Genomic DNA, 19,989 nt, shown 5'->3' on the forward strand with positions numbered 1-19,989 from the left:
GTGCAAGATGTCCCTGCCCACATAAGGGGATTGGAACTAGGTGATCTCTCAGGTCCTTTCCAGCCCAAGCCATTCTATGGTTCTATGATCTAATAAGTGGTTTCATATCAAGCTTAACACAGCTATAAAGCATCCATCAACATTTTTCTGCAAATCTTCATCACTACATTATACCTCAACAACCATGAGTACTGCCATCCTGCTCTGTCTGCTGGGTATAAACAGAGCATAATCTTCAAGGCAAACCCCTTACAGTACTGATATCACCAACATTGTTACATGTTGCAGCTTCTCTCTCCATAACTTATCTAACAATGGAGAGGCAACTCTTCCCTCTACAAGCTCCCACCAAAAAAAAAAAAAAAATACTACAGGCTTTTCCTGTAGCCTTTATTCTGTACTTAGTTAGTAATTACACTTGATGATAATTTCTCCTGATTGTCACATTTCTGAATCACTCTCTGAATCACGCTCTGTCATCTACTGCATTGTTCATCAGGTATTTACTGCCTCTTTACAGGCTCTTCACAACTTCGTTCCATCCTCACAATTATCTCATATTCAGTTCCAAGAAGCTAACTCAAATCAGCCTATTGGGTAGCTTTCTTTTCCAACATAATTTTTCCCATTATGCTTTTCCCTCTTGGAAAGAATTTAGCAAATCATCCAAGAAACTCTTTCATTATTCTCCTCTAGATTGCTCCTAAAGTCTTTCTTTGATGTGTCACTAGGCTGTTGATGCATTAAAACAAAACCACAATCTATCATGCTGAATAACACTCATGTGTGGTGATTAATTTTAGCTTTATTTGACATTCCCAGTATTCTGGAAAGACAATAGAGAGACAAAGAGAAGCTAGGTTTATATTCACAATAAATAGGTCAACAAATCCACACCCATCTTTGTATAGATCTGTATAAACAGTGGCAGAACATACAGGAGGCAGAAATAATAGTCTTCTGCATCCAGTTGCAAAATTGCACACCAGATTTGACAGAGGATTATTTATAACTGTACGGGCACATTTGGTTGGCTTCTTTTTCCAGCCTTGTAAAGTGACACCAGGCATCACCAGACCATTGAGGTTCAATTACCTGCATTCTCTGGGAGACTCCTAGGATGAAAGTGGTTCCACAATTGGTTTACCTCACCTTAACACTGTGCATGCTCATGCTACTACAGAGATGTCTTTGAGAAGAAAGTATTAGAGCATGCAGCAAATTTTAAGGTTGTTCAGCAAAGGTGGGTTTATTTTCTATGTGCTTCTTTTACTTCACAGACCTGTGACAGTGGTCACGCCAAAAGAGGCAGCATGATTCAGCTCCAGTACATGGATGTGACTAAGGTGAGATGTCAATCTTCTAGTGCCTTCCTTTCCTGTGAGCATTTTATATTCCTTATTGTTCCCTTTGAGTCTATATCAGAGCTAGCCTTCAGCAATAGAGCAATGGGGACAACTATAAAGTAAAAGAAATATAAAAACAACTGAAAAAACTGTTTCCTATTCACCTGAAAACCCTACGGCAGAAAAGTGGTGTTGCTTCAGCAGACAGGGCCTCCCAGAGGATTCCAGATAGCTGGCAAAAGCTGTGGATAAGAGCTGCCAAAAGAAACAGAATAGCAGACAATAAATTTCAAAGTATCAACCAGATCATATAGAAATGGGAGAATGTATTAAGATTAAACAGTCTGAGAGGTGAGTGGATGACACTGCTTCCCTTCCCTGTGAGGACTGAAAAGGGAAACTGCTTTGCCAGCTGTGTGGTAATCTTGAGAGGGAAGTTAAAGCAATAACAGATCAAAATAATTTGGATTTGGTTAATGCAACAAATTATTTAAAAGGATTATTATAGCAATATCTCACAAAGCTTACAGTATCAGCAGCAAGGTTTATACATGTATACTATCTGTAAATTAGATCCATCACCATAATCTATCATTTTCCATCAACATTCTTCAGAAATATAGGAAATTTTTTCCATAGGTATTCATCAAAAAAAAAAAAGCTCTATGACAAAGCTGGGAAAAAAACGGTATTTTTTCCAAACATCTAGTAAATCAACAGATGGTGACAATGCAATAAATTTTTTTTTTTAAAAAATAAGTAAAGAACAAAAACAAACACACACACAAAAAAAGTCTACACGACACACAAAAGTTAAACCGTCTTGCAGAAATTTACTTTGGAAAAAGCCAGAAAAATACCACAGCAAAGAATAAAGGCAACAAACATTTGTAGTAGGAAATGCAAAGACCTGTTTCTTACAAATAATATTAATCCAGAAAATTGCCCTAAAATCCTTCATTGTTTTGTCCAGGGAAATCAATATATTTTAGCTTTCTCATACATACATAACCTTTTCATACCTAAATTCACAGCATTCATTTGCCAGCTCAACCTTGCCCTAGTCACAGCCAATGCAAGTATTTAACTGACATCAAAACAGTAATAATCTTGTTGAATTTGGAAGGCCAACAGCAGTTATTGTGAGAGATCCACCATTAATACCTCAGAGGAGGAGTAAAGCAAGGCAGTTTGAATAAATTAGAAGCCAGGGAGAAATTGAATGCTGCCACCACAGCAGAGATTTCTTCACGCTCTCCTGAGATCTCATGCTACAGCTCCTACTTGTGCAAACTGCAACATGCATCAGCACTTACTTGAAACATCATCACCTCACATAAAGTCCACAAATCCATGACAATAGGTACTTGTGCCTGTTTGCAGCTGGAGGATAAAAATCACATTTTTCAGTCCCAGGCAGCAGGAAAATTACTACCCTGGGCAATTCTCAAGTAAAACAAATCCCATAGCCAGAATAATTCTGTTCTGGTTTCCTACTCTACAGGTAGTGTTAAAATATTCCTTAAGAAAGGGAACAGAAGAGGAAGGATCTCCCACTTCACTGAAAAATATTTAATTATTTTCTCCAAGTTGTTTTTTTTTTTTTTTTTAATGAGAACTGGAGTACATTTACCAGATTTCCACACCAAAAATTTAGCTCAGCTACCTAAACCCAATATTGGTATTGACATCACATGGTATAAAAATACATATTAAACAATGCAATTTCCAACAGCACTGGCCACTTCTGTTAGTGTTACTCATGAAAGCAAGAAGAAAGATATAAGAGCTAAAGAACAGAGAGGATTTTGTGGTGGTATGGGAAAAATATTTGCTTGTTTTGACTTGCCCAAAGGTACCTGTGAGTTTTGATGACTGAAGATTTAACTGCCTATGTTCAACTGCCACTGAAGGGTCTGTTCACTTCTTGCTTGCATTTTGTCCTCCTAGGAAGCACTAAAGACAGCTTCATTTAGCTTCCACAGCGTCATCCACTGTGTGGAGCTTAGTGTATAGCTCTGAGGTGGAGGTGAGAGTCTCTCCTGAGACAACTGTTCTGGAAAGAAACCTGAAAATGGTGAGGTGTAAAAACCTGAAGAGGAAACAGTGAAAAACAGTCAAGAAAACAACATTTCAGTAAGATGTGGCATAGTTAACAGAGGTGATGGAGAACAAATATATTTTTAATTTTCTAAAAGCATGGTGGACAGTCTGTCCATCCTCAGGAAGCATAAACAGAGATGTACAACTACAGCTCATTTGAGGAAAAAGAGAACTCAAATATATTTGTACAGAGTTACTACACTGTAAATAATCTATCCTGTAATTTTGGGGTATTTATATGGGAATATATTTCAATTTCTAACCTTTAAATTTGATTGGTGTTTTTTCTAAATAGTAAGAAGTTTGTTGATCATCAGTGGGTGAACATGTTTGTCACTGTGCCTTGACGACTCACCATATACCTGTAGCTTGGCCTTTTTTATGCTGATCTCCCATGCTCCTTTAGTGGCAAAAGAAGTGCTAGAGAATATCCAGCATGCTGCACTCCATGCCTAGGATCTAAAGACTTTTATTTAGTCATTTACTCATTTCAAAGAACAAATTAAACTAGACTCTGCAATAGATTTACATATATGCTATAACAGTTAGTGCTTCTGATCCCAAAGCTATGATCTTCTCTTACATAGAAGGCCCTTCTCACAGTCTTTAAGGGGGAAAAACCCCTCCTCCTCCTCTCTATTGAATAATGTCCCGACAACCCAAGGTCTGTATGATGACTCAGGGAGCTCTAAGTTGTGTTTCTGCCTTGAGATTCTTTCCCTCTCCAAGAAAAGGCCTGAGAAAAACGAGAAGCTGGCCACAATATCTCTATAAAGCCTCTCCAATGTAGCTTTTAAAGCCTCTCAATATGTCCCAGGAAGCATTTAAACATGATTGCCTGTGGCCCTCTGCATTCACCAGGCAGATTGGATTCATCTCCTTAGAAGAAGTCTGTACAAAGAATTGGTAAGATTCATTTGGACTTGACTCTTAACAGGGGCACTTGAGAGCGAAAAATACGGCAAATATATTCTCTCAAAGCAAAATATCAAGATCTGGACTACAAAGTTGGAAACAGAATGGCAAAAAGTGAAAACCAGTATAGTTCTTGACCATTGCAAATCCTCCTTAGCTAGACAGGTAGCCTCTTCATCCTAAAGTTACATCTAAGACCTCATTCCTGTTGACAGCTTCCTCATAAGGGGAAGCAAAGGGGCAGGTTTTTTTCTTATCTCTGGTGACCAGCAAGAGAACCCAAGTGAACAGAACAAAACTGTTTCAGGGGAGACTTAGGCTGGATATTAGGTAAAGGTTCTTTACCTAGAGGGTGGTTGGGCACTGGAAGAGGCTCCCCAGGGAGGTGATCAGAGAACTAAGCCTGACAGAGCTCAAAAAGCATTTGGACATCAGGTACATGGTATGATTCTTGGAAACAGTGCTGTGCAGGGCCAGGAGCTGGACTCTGATCCTCGTGGGTCCCTTCCAGCTCCAGACATTCTGTGATTCTGTGATTCCCCATGAGGCAATCTGATATGTCTTTCCATCACTTACTGACATTCTGTCTTTTGAGTGTTTCTACACACAGCATAATCCAATTCATACCCAAAAGAAATGCATATTCAAGATTTACTCTTTAAAGTTTTGAAGCTGTTTTTGGAACACTTGATGCTTTCCCCATCTAGCTTTCCATAGGAGAAAAGCTTGAGCCTATGGACACCAAAACAACTTGCAGCCTAGGCCTACTCAGGGACATGACCACCTTTTGCATGATCATAGTTCATTAGGCTGGCAATTTACCATTTTTTCACTGTGTTCTGACTAGGAAATAAGGGGACTAAATAGCTGGCTAGTCAAACTAAGCAGTTCCTTATAATAAAACTCATTCTTTGCAACAGGAAAGAATTACATAAAAGGTATAGACTGCCAGCAGCTATACTCCACTTGCTCCATGCAGAGACCAAGTGTAATACACAATAATACAGAGCCTACACTTGGCAAGGATGTGTCAGACAGCAGTGTACACTCTACCCTCAGAGCTATTGTCAGCCTTGTCAGAATTCATCAGCTCAGCTGAGTAGGTTTTAAGTCTTGCTATGGAAATTGGGGGAACTTTGAGATCTCCAGAGCTCTCCATTCCCACCAGCTGCTGGGGTAAAAAGCCAGGAGTCAGTCTGTCCCTACAGTTGAGATGAAGGTTGTTGGTTCCAGATGGAGGCACTTAGGCACAAGTGCCAGACTTAACGCTCTTGCAGCTATAGCCACTTTTTCTGATATAGAAAAGAACCTGCTGCCCATTTAGCTCTGCCTGTTTCCATGTCTGTGTAAGGCTGAGGAGGCAATGGAGGAGCAGCAGCTCTCCAGAAGCAGCCCAGGAGGGACCATGACACATTCCCACTCAGCAGAGCAAACTTTCCCAGGCCTGTCCTCAAGCACAGGACAGGGAGGCAAAATCTCCATGCTGTGCCAGGCTCTGTCATCAAAATTGTATTTGAATATTTCAAAGTACAGGCTTCTACTCTTGTCTTTTGGCTCATCTATCAGGCTGTAAAGTCCATATACTGTAACAGTGGGAAGAGTCATGCTGCTTACCCTGCTTACCCTGGCACAACTTCACCTGGGTTGATGACTCCTCTCTGGAAACTGCTGACAATCAGTAAATAAGGCCTATGGTCACTCATTGCTCAGTAACAGAACAGATCATTTAAAGGACTACATCGCATTAGTGCACAGAAAATACAGTGTCCAGGGTGTGGGGGAGAAAGAAGCACCTAAATAAAGATTTCTGCACAGCATGAACACCCAAATGGTTTGACCTAGCCCTGTAATTTTACTTCTGGCACTCATGGATTTTTCACTGGTTGGCCATTCAATCCTGTGTCTTTCTTTTTTGTTGCCATTTTGTATGGGAAAAATTATAGCAGAAAAGAACTCCTAGAAAAAAATGAAAATTCAGAGAGATTGCAATTACAGTCTGCACACACTGGTGCAGGATTGCAGATTCCAAAAGGATATGCCTTGAGAAGTAATTTCACAAAATATGTACATTCTCACAATATGATTCTGTGCTATTCTCCCTGTTGGAGATGGTATCAATCTTGCAGATTAACTGCTACTCATTCAGCTACATCCTCCAAGGGACTGTGGTTCTCTTCATAAATGATTCAGGCAGCAACAGTGTGCAAACTTAACTCCTTGATGAGGAAGGAGCAGCTCCTTGATCATTTACTTTAGATGAATGCAGTTTACTCCCTGTTACTCTGTAGGGCTTGCAGCTAGGCGATGGGTCTCCCAAGTGAGTGCTGTAGCTCATCTCATTGTTATGATCATTTCCACAGGCTGAGAACCAAGTTTTAACACAGACAAAGGACTGGACCTCATCAAAAAACACCAGAAGTGATAAAACCAAACAAAGTATACTTGGACAGTTTTTGCTCATCTACCTTTAAAATTTGAGACTACAGAGAGTGCAAAGCTAGACTCTTTATCCCCTTAGGTCTCAAATTCACCCTGAACACCTGAGAAAGAGAAACTGAGACATGATGCATAGGACAGCAGTAAGGGAACACAGAAGTGACAAGGATAAGAGCAGCGGGAAGCCTAAGACAGTAAGGGACCATAACCGAAGAGTGATAAGGATGACTTGTTGCTAGGCTGTGAAGGAGAACAGAATGATCTGCTGACAGCAGAATGAAAGCCTAAGATATACACCAGAACTAGGAAAAGGTAGTGACTATTGGACTTCCATGTAAGAATTGACAAGTCTGTCACTCAGGCTGTCGGAGCCAAGGAAGATGTACAATATCTGCCATAAGCAAAAGACATGAGGTGTGTGTTTGTGGCAAGAGCAAATGCTGATAGGAAGTGGAGGCAAGGAAAGCACAGAAAAAACTCCCCTAGTTGCCCTGCACATTGGAACAAATGATCCTGCCAGAACAGCTCTGCCCACCAGAAATGAGGCTCAAAGCAAGATGATCTGTATGATAACTGTCCTCAGTGTGGAGAACACATGGATCAACAAGAAAGTGAGGGTTAACAGATGAATTAATGAATTATGTTTCTTGAATCTGAGGAAGATTTCTGATGTGCAGTCCTTGGGAGGAATTAAAGGGAAACACAGGGATTTTGACACAGGGATTTCCTCACTGCTGTCATCCTAAAGATATCATTAGCACAAATGTCATGTTAGGGTTGATGACATATTTGTATGTTTTTATTGTTTAATAGTTCAGGCACTCAGGGAGCTCCTAACAAAAATGTTTACTTATTTGACCTGCACACAAACCCAAGCTCACAATACAGCAGAGCCATTTTGACCTTCATAGGATCTGAGTCTACATCCAGGTTGAAATAGAAAAAACAAAGCCCTATGGTATATTTGTGCTTAGCTTGAGATCGTTAAACTATCTCTCTTAGACTGGTGAAGTTTTCTAGCTCCAAAGCCTAGGACAAAATCATTCTGGCTTTGAAAAGTTTACTGGTATTATTCCTAAAACTGAAGCTAAAATCGAAGCATTTTATGAATAAAATATGTCAGCATATTGACAACACATTCTTGTAAGTTCCTACCTATATCTCATGCAGGAATAAAAAAAAAAAAAAAAAAAAACAGAGCCTGAAAACTAATAAAATCCTGCATCAGAACTTACTTGAGCAGCTGAAAAATGAATAAATCACAATATCCAAAAAGTAGCACAGTGAAGTGTTATACCAAATAGAAATATGACAAAGATGTGATTATTCATTAAATTGGAAGTGTGTAAAGCCTAATCTGATCTACTAGTATTATAAGCCAGATATTTTACACCTAGCAGTTTATATTACATTTAAAACGTTCGTTATGGTTTAAACATTTTAGTGCCTGATATTGACTTTAAGCCTGAAGAATAGACAATTCAACACTTGCCAAAATCATATTTTACAGTTTAATCATCCTTAGTCTTAATGATTCACACTTTATTTTCAGCTGGTACATTTATAGTTTTGTCTTCCAGCTGCTGGTTCTTGTTTTGCAGCTCCCTGTTAGACTAAAGAGCTCTGTGATACCCAGTAACTTCTTCCCAGGAAAACACTTTTTGATTATATTGATCACATTTCATGTAAATCATCTTTTAGGTAAAACAAACCATACAGCTCTATCTCTTTCATTCTGAAATTATCCTCAGCCCTCATACTGTTTCTGTTGATTTCTTCTCTGTTATTGATTTTTCAGCTTCCTTCTTTAAATATTAGTTCATCTCATTTTAGCTGTTTACAAGCTGGACCCTTAGCCTGAGCAAGTCTCCAAGGTCCCTCTATAGTCTACAGAGCACAGAAGGCAACTCCAGAAAGCAATTCATCCTTATCTCTTAGACACCTCTCTCAGGATCAGGAAATGATGATTTGGCTGTAACTTTTTCTCCACAGACTGCACCACGAATTTAGGCCATCCATCTGGACTACACGCCCCACTTTCAGAAGGCTGAATTTCAGTTAAATCAATTCAAATAGGTATTCAAACTCTGGTATCAGTTGTTTACATCATGTCTGTCCTTCTTTGCTGCATTGTAACAGAGAAGCTCATTTTGATTTCCTTAGAAGTCCATGACCTCTGTATCCTTGTTAGCAGGGCTCTTCCAGATTGCATTTCCTCCTTTTGTAATCTTTACTTGGACCTACATGTCCTGGGAAAATACAGATCACTATGCAAGCTCTATTACTATTCCTATTGTGATTATCATGATTTAAATAGTTTCACATCTCAACTGAACCTATTGAAACTTCTTGTTTTGGAGGTTTAACGAAATAATACTAAGCTTTACAGATAAATGGCAACTTTGATGCAAGCTGAAAACTTCTTTTAAAGATAGAATAACTCAACACACTCCTTCATAAACAAGGCCTAAAAACTCAGACAGTTGTATTGATCTCACTCTTCAAAACAACCGTAAATTTTGGAAGCCCTAACTTCATTTGGTAATAACACCTTTTAGTGATACAACATGAGCTTGTCTCAATAGGGGATGCTTGAAAATATCTTAATTCTGAAATGTATGACATTATAGAGAGAAAAATAACAGTTATTGTGGGAACACTTATCTGTAAATCTTTGAATTTCCAAGATCCTAGCATAAATAGGTAACAAGATGTTATGAAAATGTCTGCTGTGATATGCATCAAGGAAAACCTTACCATAAGATCTTAGAGATGTTCCAAAGGCACTAGCTGTGAAATAACCAGCTAAGTTAGATCTTTGAATCAGTGACCTTACAAACACTCCACCCTGAGCCACCTTCAATATCTTGCAGTCATTCTAAAGCTGCAAATGAGCTTTGCTTCAATTACTTTTATGTATTACATAGGAGAGCATAAAGAATTGTTTTGAAATCAGGAAAAATATGCAAAAAAAATAAGGTCTCTATGTATTATATAATAGGAATGAAATTAGGTGAAACAAAATCTTCATATTTACCATGGACTATATAAGAAAACTGAAGCATAAAAAATGAGTGAGTTAAAGGAAAAAAAGAGAAAAATCAATCTATTAGAAGTGAATTAACAATCTACACTAAAGCCAAAAAGGCAAAAGAAATGCTAAGGAAAGCTACAAGTTGCATTATCAGGCAGAAGTCATTTCTCAGTGCTCAGCTATGCCAGTCCTCAGTTACACAGGGCATTTATTTGAGAAGATACCACACAGGAACATTTAGAGGAGGAGACTGATGTTCCTTCATTGGAGCAGCCACTGAGAGAGGTTCCAGAGACATGGGAGGTGGCACAGAGAAAAAATCCCAGCTTGTGGAAAATGGGAGTAAGGAGGAGCTGGGAACAGACAGGCAGGCTACCCTGTGTGCTGCAACCCAAAGTTGCTGAGATGGTTGAAGCCAGATAGACAAACAGTCATTTGCAAAAAGAAATGGGCAGGGGAAGAGCTGTATGTAAGTTCTGCTTCTTCCTGTTCCACTTTCTCTAGCCAATTTGCATTTTACGTAATTAAAAATTACTTATGTTCATAGCTTTTAAATCAGATCATATGGGAGTGGAGGAAGCTGAGTTTTAAACCAGCTGGTCTTTGGGGAGATGAGCACTGATCTTTATGTGGCAAAATGCAGAATTAAAACAGGTAAGATACCCAAACAAAATGAGTCCTTCCTTGTGAGGAAGAAAAAGAAAAATCATCAACATGCAAAATGGAAAGAACAGCAAGTTTTAAAACATTCATTATTTAATCTGGAACTATAAATGCAAATGTTTTCATCATAAGCAAGCTACAGAGCTCTGCAACAACTCAGTCACACTAGTGAATATCCATAGTATTTTTGCTAAGTCAGCAACCTATTAGACTCTCATGGTCATCCTCAAGCATTAGAAAAAAGACACTTATTTTCATATGCCTTTCCAGCAAAATAGCAGTCTAAAAGTATTCTTCAATACTTATTCTGCAAGAAATTTAAATTCAGTAAGGAATTTTAAATCTTGCTGTTTCCTTTTTTTTCTTTGAATGGCCCATTTGAAACGAATCAACAGATTTTAAATTATTTCAAATAATTTGAATGAATCGATCACTGGCAAGATAGAAAAATGTCTTTGTAGTGCAAATTAATTATGTTATAATTAAATGTTGATGTATTTTAAAGGAAAGTAGTAATTTCAAGTTTAAAATTTGAAGTTTGTGTAAAATTCAAATGGAAAAAAATTAGAACAACTGAATATTAGGTAGCTATTTCTTCCTCTCCTCAATCAGTGATAGTCTTCTTAGGGGAAGAAACAGTAACTCTGCAGTAACTCTGAGTGATGTGGGGCATGCAGAAATGGTCTCCCAAAGAAACCAGGAGAATGCAGACTTGGGAGTCAGAAGAGAACATGGACTCTCAGTAGGGAGCACTAAAGATGGATGAGATGAATGTTCCAAAGGGACAGAGAGTACAGGTTTACTGTTTTAACATTGAAACAAAGTAAGCTGAAATGTGTTTACTATGCTGTGGCAGTGTAGCACCTGGCAAGGTTCTTTTCTGGGACAGAGGACCTCGAACCACCTGTCTCAGGAAAATGAGAACAAGTCTTTTATTTGGCAAAAATTAAGTTAATCCCCTTGAGAAAACACTTGTTTCTTCCCCTCTTTAATCCCCAAGCCTTATTGGAAAATTAATTAAGAATGCCAGGCTTAAAACTATTTAAAGGGTATTGTCCACTACACTAATTTTTATCAAGTTAGTAAAACAAACATAAAGGTGCTGTATTTCTAGTAAGGTTGTAATGAGATACTAAGTGTTACAAACAAGATGCACCACCACATTAAGTGAAACCCTCCAACCCCCTTGCAATGCAGAAGTATTCATCAAAGGAATCATCAATAAAGCTGTACTTCATAGTTATGCCTGTGCTTACTTTAGCAGCAATCTCCCTCTTGCCCATAATCACTTTTCTTAAGCTAAGATAATGATGTTCAGGCAGCACTGAATAAAGATTCACTAACATTTCTTTTGTCTTTTTAAGTTGCAATCTTTGCTTTCTGCTTTACATTTCATTGTGGGTTATTATGGCAGGGGAGTGAAACTTGTCAGTTGTCAAGCTCACAGTGTCAGCAGCCTGGAAATGCTCATGCTGCTAACTAGCAATTACTCACACAGCAGTGTTAGATCTGAGCAAGCATGGGCGTCTTTGCAAAGCCTTCAGAACTTCAGTTTCAGCTCCCAGTACATGCTATTGATGACAAACTACAAATCAGGGAAAGAAATGCGTTTTCAAATGAGGCATTCAGCCTGGGAGATTTCCATTCACTTTGCTACAGTTCCAATCAAGGAACTTGGGAATGTGCTGATTTACATGGGACCCTGCTGGCATTGCCAAGACGACAGATGGTACTTGGCCAATCAAATCAAATCAAAATGTGATTTCTTTAAAGAAATGTGGCACGTTGTTCCAGTGCTCATGCATGTTGTTTATTTGCAAATGTATCAGAGATTTCCACCACTAATGACTAATTTTCAAGTTACTCAACTGTAACTCAGATTGTCACCTTTTTCTTCCAAGTTGGGGATATTATTCCTTGCAAGTAAGGTGGGGCAGGGTTCCAAGTGTACTGACAAAAGACCATACAAACCTGTCTTCTGTTGACAGGAAACTTGTAGGAGATTTGCAGCATTCTTACATTTTCCTCACAAAGTAGTTCTAGATTTTGTAACAAATCTTGTTATATTGGTCTCATTTTACATCTTTTTTTTTTTGGCTGAACAATAGAAAAAATTATTGGTAATAGCATCACTATTGTTAATTTGATTGAAAATACTAGAGTTACATATTGGAGCTATCAAACTAGAAATCCACCTCCACGTAGTTTTATCTTATTGTCTTAAGTTACTATGGCAGCAGGCAAAATTACTAGAAGTTAAATAAACATTCTTTTTAGAGGAAAATAAATTATTTTGGTTCACGCAACTTGAAAAGAAGATTAATATCTGTTATTTAGCTAAGCCATATTATTTCTCCTTTAAGAGTTGAGAAATTTTTCCTCAAACATGTAGCTCCTTTTTAGTTACTCTTCACTACAGTCTTTTAGAGATTATAGTTACTATCTCCCAGAGGAACTGTTTAATAAAACAAAATGAAATAATTAGGTATCATATAATTTGTAAAGATCTTTTTTCTACTTCTTTTTCCTTTGATAACTGATTATACAGTCAAACAAGTTAACATTTGTCACACAAAATCAGATTTTAGTTATCCCTCTAAGTGTTCAAGGCCAGGTTGGATGGAGCTGTGCACAACCTGATCTAGTGGAAAGAGTCCCTTGCCATTGCAGGAGGGTTGAAGCTCGATTTTCTTTAGTGTTCCTTGCAACTGAGACCATTCTATGACTCTATGATTATAAATATCAGCTGTCTTCAAGTACTCAAACATCTACTTTGACTTAGTGGTTTATACCAACTACTTAGACTGTGTTTTGTCATGACCAGTTGGGGATCATGCAACAGAAAATAAACCTTGAGGTATTTATTGGCCTAGCTTCACATCCTAACAGTCAAATCCTCTCTTCACTGGAGAAAAAAAATGATAAGTGAAGAACAGATGTTTGTACTTTCCTGATGCGTCACAAGCAAAGACTAGACTTGAAAATGTTGTGGAAAATCCACAATGGTCTGTAAGTAAGATTCAAATCTAAGGACATCCAATGTTCAGCCAGGATAAAAGGCTGTCCGGAAACTCACTCCACAATGGACTGCTGCATAAGTCAACTCAAAGGAGTTGCCAGCTCTTCTTAATGACAATCACGTAAGACTTGAAAAGTCATCTGCACATTCTTGGCGAAGAATCCCTTCCTCAACATTCACAATTTAGGAACATATGGGCTCCCTTGTCAGCTTATACTCATGCCCATCTGTTCAGATGGCATGGAGTCTGCCCACAAGTCAGTCAGATGGTTGCTCAAGGGTACACGTGGCATGCAATTATGGGTTTAGACGAGCAGCCTGCACGATAGTGAAAACGCCTTTCCTGCTGCAGGATGTCTCTCATCTGTACCAGCAGTCAAGCTTTGGCACCACTTACCTCCTTAAACTTAAGCAAAGATGTTTGAATGTATTTGACAGAAAAGAAAAGGAAGCTGTCCACTGACCACTCTCATTGATTGTTGGAAATAGGGCTGGCTGAGTAACAGAAAAGCACAAAAAGGAACTCTTTCTCAGTCTTGGCTAATCATGCAAACTTAATGGGCTTACAAAGTAGCCCAGAGGAGTATACAAAATATGCAGAACCACTTCTGAATATTTCAGTGAAGATTAAGGCATAGAATGTAGTACCTAAAATATACCTAGAAACATCATTTCACTTTTGCTTTCATCTTTCACTGTTGCTGGGAAAACATGGGGACTGGTTGAGAGGCAAAAAGATCATCTAACAGGCACAGTCAGCTCCTAGACAATGATATGACCCTCATGACACAGCAGCATTCAAAACGTACGAACTTGCATTTCCTACAACGAGTTGGGAGCTGGTTTTAGATTTTGCAGTAGTTGCTCCCTAGTAATAACCCTCAGGCACATTGGTAATTGACAGGGTTGTGCTGTGGGTTTAACTCGGATGGCCCAGGGCATCTAGGAGGAAGCTTTACATCTGCCCAGATATCAAACAAACAGTGAGTTTTCAACATCTGTGTGGCAGCATCCCATTGAAGAAAAGCCCTCCTGCCTTCAGTGAAAAGACTTAGCAAGTGAGATGGTAAAATGGGGGAAGACAGGTGAAAGACTTTTCCTTTACAGAACAGTGCAGCATCCTGGCAGATTGACCCAGAAAGCTTTTAGAAAACAGAGTACCATATACCTACATCAACACTCCATGGCTGGGAAAGAAACTGCACATTTGTGTCCAAGCAGGGGCTGGTCCTGGCATGAATAGGAGAAACTTTTCAGCATTTACTGTAGTGGTTGCTCTTTCATTTACATCAAATGAAAGAGCATTCAGCTGCTACTTTTCCGAATCACATTAATTTTTTTCTCCAAGTACACGCAAATTCATTACAAAAGTTTGATATCCCACAGACTGGCTTATTCAAGCATGTGTAGACATGCAGGAGGAAGTTTGAGCTGTAGATGAAAAACTCCTCTAAAATTATCTCTCTTCTGAATATTGTTTATCCAAACAACTTTAGGGAATGCCTTCTAGCAATTAGTATCGTCAAAAAATAAATATTACAAAAATAGTTTGCACAGTTCAGAGACCAGAAAAGGATTAAACTGGTAGTTAATAATGTTTGAAATGTCTAATCAGAAATCCTGTAAAATGCTGTCTTTCAGTTCTATTCCAGTAGACATTAAATTAGGAGACAGCTGAACCACTTAATGAAAGTAAGTCCACAAATAAGAACAAATCCAGAGAAAATAATTCTTCAGTAAGCAGGGGAGATTTATCCAAGTCAATACAATTAATACTACTCAAATAACATAAGGCATTTCACTCAAATATTTGTTTCAATTCTTCAGGTAATTCACACTACCACCTGTATTTCCTTTCTATAAACTCTTGAATAGGAAAGCTTTATCTACAAGTTCAGTGGAATACGAATTTCAAAGTGTGTTCTACAATCAATTTTTGATTTTTAAAAAAGGTTTTAAAATCTGTTCATTAAGTAGTACAAATAAAGAATACCTTAAAGGAAATTTTTTTATATATTGCAGATAAAAAGTGACTGTGCACATCATGTTATTTATTAACTCCTCTGTTTCCACGTTTTTCAGAGCTAATTTTCCAGTGTTCACTCATTTTTTCTTAGCAAATAAGGCACTAAGAGACTGTGCCTTCCAATCAGAACTAGGAGTTAGCATGATCTTTTCTCAGTAGCAAACTTGAAATAAATCCTATTGATTTATGTTGGTTTGATTCTCAGGTTTACAAAGTTTTATCAGATTAAAGTGTAAGGAGAATGCTTCAATGAAAAAGTGTTCATTTTACCTTGCACCTTTTTTTTTACCTTTTTAAGTATTCCTCTTCAAGAGCAGAAGAAACTCTAGCATTCTAAAAGGCATGAAAAACAAAGAGCAGCAAATTTGGCCTTGGATCTTAGGCAGCTGTAGAACAGTGACAAATGAATTTGCTAATATCATTTATATTCTGGAAAAGGAAGAGGCAAAAAACCCCTTACTTTTCCTGAATAGACACAATATCAAATGTAGTGATTATCAAGCTACTGGGTCTTACCTTCTAGAGTCTTTTATTACCAAACCTGAACAGACTGTCATACAACTGACTACGATTCAGTAAGCACTCCACAACAAAAGCCATAATTTAAAACAAGAATACAGGAGCATACATAAGTAAAACTGACCTCAATAAAGTCAAACTTCTCCAAACAACAGACAAAAAAATTCACAATGACAGATGGTCTACTGAATGCCCAATATTAGTAAGTTCTTAATGCACTTTTTCACGTTACTATGTTAGGGAAAAAAATACACCAAAAGGACTTCCACATGCTGAAGAAATTCCATTAGGTGAACTACTCTTTTGGACATTCAAAAATGAATGCCACGTGTATAGCAGGGACATATTCCTGAAATAATTTTTTCCTTCTGCTTGTTAAATAAATTATTGTATGAAAATCTTAGTCTTTCCTCTTGAAAAACAAGTCCAGTAAAAAGAGGATTAGCTAGAGTTTGTCCTACCATTGAAAATTGAGGTTTTGAACTAAATCTTAACATTTTCAGGACTATTCAACAGTGCAAACTTTTGGCTTTTGATTTCCCAGTGTCAAGGGCCCATCAGCTCAGCACCTATGAAGCAACGTGGACTTAAAGGTCCACACATATATAAGGAATTAAATATGGAACTAAATACAGAACTAAACAGAGAATAGGAGAATTTTAGTAAAATTACAATGATGAAAACCCACAAAAAAATTTTAGTCACTTCTCTGGATCCAAAATTCAGTTTATTTAAAGATGTTAGCTCTCCCAGATGCAATCTCTGAGAAAAACAAATGGGCAACAGAGACATAGTAGTCTTTTTAACTGAATTCAGATCAGTAGTGCTTACCCAATCTGAAAAGCATAAAAGACCTCTTCCCTCCTCCATCTCTACAGAGCAAAAGCAATGCATGAAGAAATGCTATTTTTAGATAGCACTCGCATTGGTTTATATCAAACAGTTCCATCTAAATACATACTACCGAAGCAGTGCAGAGATTAATACTGGGATGCAGTACAGGGACTGAGAATTTGGGCATGCAGGTGTGTTTCCTAAGGAAAACTCTGAGTAAGTTTTGAAATAGCCTTTGATAAAAATAAATAATGAAAACTCAATAAGTCAAGTCAGTTGGACCTGGGGAGCCAAGGCCTCTAGACATGCACTAAGGATCAATTCTGCATTCATGGGAACAGAAACTAGAACAAATGACTTTGTAAAACCACAACAAAATGCTTCCTTGCAGTTAGTATGTATCTACCATCTTTTTATAATTCTGTATACCAAGAACTGACATTTTCACTGTGAGACCACAGTCCTTCAGGACTCTGTCTTTATTTGAAACAAGAAGAGGAGTTAAAATTTCAAACAAAATTACTGACTGAATAATACCAACCTACAGGAAGATCGCAACTTCTGAGATACTCATCTTGTCAAAGCATTCACCAGAAATACAAAAATTGTCCTCCAGCACTCTTTGGATAATGGACTCTGTCCCATCACTAAATAGAAACCTGGAGCGAGGTGACACGGCTGGGAACATCACCCCACCCAGAGCCTATGCAGCAGACACTGAAAAGCTGAAACACTTCAGTAATGGAGGGGACTCTGGAACCGCTGCATAATGAGTCCTGATGGAACAAAAGAAATCTCTCCATTTCCGTACAATTAGGTTGCTGCAGACTGGAATTGATTATGCAGACCTGATCAGCAACGTTACTCAGCCTGGAAACTGTGCAATCCACAGAATTACATTTTATGAATACAGTCTTGTGTCAAGGCTTGTGATTAATATTCTGTTAGGGACTGACTTGATTATTCCAATTATAAGAATTAACTTACAATGGACTTTGAAAAAAATGTAACCATGTGGGAAATCCCTTGCAGAGCCACAGTAACTCTCACTTTTAACACATTCAATATATGACAATAGTGTATTTAAAACTGGATTATTTATGGTCATGTATATTAGAATAAAAGAGGCATTCTGAAAAAGCAGAGCTGATAGACCAGAAAAAGCCTTTCTACGACACATAAAGTTTAAAAGCATTTGTCCTTGAATGCAACAGGGGATGGTGATACTCTAAGTTGAATGGATATGTGTGCGAATGCCCACATCAATAAAAAAGGTTTGTACACTGTTAAATACAGCCCTTGGAGATAAGCTAATTAGCAAACTAGAGAGTTTTAAAATTCTCAAGTGAAATCTTTGAACTGAAAAAAAGTTATCTACTAATGAAGTCCCCTGTGGGTTACAGTCTAGATTTGGCAGCATACATACTTCTATAGCTGAATTTCAACTAGGTTGATACACAGAACTTCAGCAAGAGAAGTTGCATTTAAGGACAGAAAAAATGATAGGTACGTATATAAAATACCCAGTGACCAATATGTCTCTTCACAATTATTAGTGTTTAGGCTGTAAGGTGAAGAAGAGCAATCTAAACATCCTCTCTCTGAAAGGGAAGTGGCAAGTGAGATACACATTTATGGATGATTGGTTTCAAGCAATATCTGAGAAGTCGCTCACCCATATGAAATGTAACAGAATTTATTGTTATAAAAGTCATATAAGTATATATTTTAAATGTATTGCACAGAAACAGATACGACCTCTCGTTTTTGGGCTTAATGGTTTCTGTAAAAAGGCTTCTTTTTCTGTGCTTTTTAGCATAAAATATTCAGGTTTACAACTACGCCTGAATTAGAATCTTGAATCTAATAAAAAATGCAAGCAGACTAAATACCCATATAGATTTAGCTCCATATAGATTTAATAGTTGTACTAATCTTGACAATAAGAGAAGGATTGTACCTGAAACAGTGTAACTTTTTCCTTATTAAGGACACATGATTTATCACACTGCAACCAAGAAGCTGGCCAGATGAGACTCATTATTTAATTAATACGATATTTTCATATGGTTTATGATTCCTTCTCTGACTACAAATCCTGGAAATTACACAGAAGTGGTTTTGCGGAACAATCAAAACAAATCAAGTTCTGAATTTATCAGGTTCCTAAAACTGTGACAAGTCAAAAACACAGAGACAGAAAATGAAGATCTGGACTGAAAACAGGAGAAGTTGTTTCTAATCCTCCAGGAGTATCATTGGGACTTAAAAAACTGCCATCAAAAAGGCCAGGACAGTCAGGAGAAAGGGAAAAGATATGAAGAAAGCAACCTCCAAAAAAGTGTCTCTGACAAACAGCAGGATTATTACACCCAAACATACATATGAGGAGAGAATTACATTCCTTCTCTCTTACCTACAAAGAGTTTTCCAAGCACATATACTTTTGTCTTCCAGGCTGAAGGCTGACACCTCTTTGACCTGTGGCATTGTAGGAGAAGAGGGAATAAAGCACTCCCAGGCTACCTTAGAGAGAGCACTGCAGAGCTGTAACAGAACAGTTAACAGAGCAACAGTTAACAGAGAAAACCTGGCTTTCACATTCTGTAATTTTAATCATTTCATTAAATTTCATTATTTGTATGGGTTCTGCTGCTCCAGCTGGATCCTTGCAAGTCTATGGAATCTGATGGGCTTCATCTGAGAATACTCAAAGAGCTGGCTGATGTCAGTTTGAGGCCTATCTCAATAATTTTGGAATGGTCTTGAGAATCTGGAGATGCCCCAGTTGACTGGAATCTGGCAAATGTTGTCCCAATTTTCAAGAAGGATGACCCGGGAAACTACAGGCCCAAGAGTCTTACTTCAGTGCATGGTAAAATTTTGGAGAAGATTATTCTGGGAGTTACTGAAAAACCTGAAGGACAACACAGCCATCAGTCATAACCAGCATGGCTTCATGAGGTGAAAGTTCTCCTTGTCAAATTTAGCTTCCTTAATTTCACCATTTGTCATCTCAGAAACTGTCTTGGGAAGTTATGACAGAAGCTTTTGATTCTGTCTCTCCTTCTGGACAAAATGTCCAGCATTCAGC

At 37.9% G+C, this 19,989-nt stretch overlaps 1 long non-coding RNA gene across 2 annotated transcripts; it reads right to left on the reverse strand.

The window, feature by feature from the left end:
- Positions 1 to 861: 861 nt before the first annotated feature.
- On the reverse strand, positions 862 to 19,437 carry LOC138107302 (uncharacterized). Of its 2 annotated transcripts, none has more exons than XR_011149391.1 (3): positions 19,312 to 19,437; positions 3,206 to 3,414; positions 862 to 1,601 (listed from the first exon to the last, which is right to left on the reverse strand). It is a non-coding gene; the product is annotated as an uncharacterized lncRNA (long non-coding RNA). The 2 variants fall into 2 exon arrangements; XR_011149390.1 differs by having other exon boundaries at positions 3,206 to 3,438.
- Positions 19,438 to 19,989: the final 552 nt, after the last annotated feature.

This window comes from Aphelocoma coerulescens, chromosome 3 (assembly GCF_041296385.1).
Source record: "Aphelocoma coerulescens isolate FSJ_1873_10779 chromosome 3, UR_Acoe_1.0, whole genome shotgun sequence".
Classification (NCBI taxonomy): domain Eukaryota; kingdom Metazoa; phylum Chordata; class Aves; order Passeriformes; family Corvidae; genus Aphelocoma; species Aphelocoma coerulescens.